Source organism: Octopus bimaculoides, chromosome 4 (assembly GCF_001194135.2).
Source record: "Octopus bimaculoides isolate UCB-OBI-ISO-001 chromosome 4, ASM119413v2, whole genome shotgun sequence".
In the NCBI taxonomy this organism is placed as follows: Eukaryota; Metazoa; Mollusca; class Cephalopoda; order Octopoda; family Octopodidae; genus Octopus; species Octopus bimaculoides.
Window position 1 is genome coordinate 16,056,582 of NC_068984.1, and position 1,756 is coordinate 16,058,337.

At 36.1% G+C, this 1,756-nt stretch overlaps 1 protein-coding gene across 1 annotated transcript in view; it reads right to left on the reverse strand.

The window, feature by feature from the left end:
• LOC106882604 (uncharacterized) overlaps window positions 1-1,756 on the reverse strand; it is a 137,282-nt gene that overhangs the window by 35,828 nt on the left and 99,698 nt on the right. The window lies entirely within an intron of this gene.

Here is a 1,756-nt window from a genome sequence, read left to right on the forward strand (position 1 = left end):
AGGGCATCCAGCTGTAGAAACTCTGCCAGATCAGATTGGATGAAGCCTGGTGCAGCCATCTGGTTTGCCAGTCCTCAGTCAAATCATCCAACCCATGCCAGCATGGAAAACGGATGTTAAACGAGGATGACGGTGATGATGATGATATATATGATGGGCTTCTTTCAGTTTCTCTCTACCAAATCCACTCACAAGGCTTTGGTCAGAACAAGGCTATAGTATAAGACACTTGCCCAAGGTGCCATGCAGTAGAACTGAACTTGGAACCATGTGGTCGAGGAGCAAACTTCTTGCTACATAACCATGCAGTGAAGTTTTGTCAGATTACTGTATCGGTTGTTGACTAACTTAGGTCAATGATCTCTCTTCAATGATTGATTGAATCTGAAGATATCATCTTAAGTGAGAATGAACTTTGTGTTATGTTACAGGCATATATCTCACCACACCACCCTCTTCCATCTGTAGAAGATCCAAGGCACAAATCAATTACATTGAATTTATCCACTTTTAACATATCTCCTTCAAGTTGAACACTTTTTGGCACATTTTCATATTTGAGATGTGATCACTTCATATTAAAGCATATTGAAATAGTGATTTTTCTAATTTTTTATAAAGCCTCTTTTTATTATTTTCAGATTAGTATTAATTTTCTTGAATACAGCAGAGCTGAATGACCTTCTGGTTAATGATGGTGTCATGTTATAAATTGATAGAACTCTCTACTACAAAGCCTGCATAAAACTTTCAGCTACAAAGCTTGTGGTTGTTAATGAAAAACACTACAGTTTTATTTCTTGAGTGAAGACAATAGTATATCCTATAAATGCCACAAAAGAATTTAAACTATACCCTGATATCCACATGTAACTGTTGAAATCAATACACATGTCTACTGAAAGGATTTTGCTTTTAAGGCAGTGGTTTATCAGGTAATATTCACCCTACCTAATGGTATCCTGAAGACTCACAATTAATGACCTCAAAGTAAGGTTCATGTATACTCAATTAGGTCCAAAGACAGGGAAACTCCCAGTGATGTTTTATTGGAATATTTCAGGACCAGAGAAATAACCTGCTTAACATAACCTGGACCAACCATACAAGGCAAGATTCTTCCTTAATCATCTAGTGAATGTAATTGTTGTTTTTGTCTCTCTGAGAAATTGTACATATTGAAACAACCAACTATATCCATTAACAAAAAGATCAAATTTTCATATTGTTTTGTACTTATAGACTTGAAGCCATTAGTTTATAGCATTGTTTCATAATTTTTACTGAAATTCTACTGATATTCCACTGCAATTTCTAATAAAAGTAAGAGGAGACAACTCATATCCATTGCATCAGAGTGTTCCCCATTCAACAGCTCATACAACATCAAGTGGTCATCTAGAACTATTGACTTCATCATATGACTTCGACTGATGAATGGGAACAAACTTTTTACAAACTTTTTACATCATTCAATGATAAGCAACTTCTTTAGAAATTATGGGTGACTCACCACTTAGACTGACAGCGTCTGCAAGATCAGATTTGCTTTTAAGTTTGTAAAACTTTGAGCAATGCAGATTTAAATCATAGATTAATAATTCAACTATTTAACCTCAACAACAGGTACTATGTCTGTGTATGTGTGTGCATGCATGCATGTGTGTGTGTGTGTCTGTGCGTGTGTGTGTGTGTCTGTGTGTGTGTCTGTGACTGTGTATGTGTTTGTGTGTGTGCATGCATGTGTGTGTGTGTG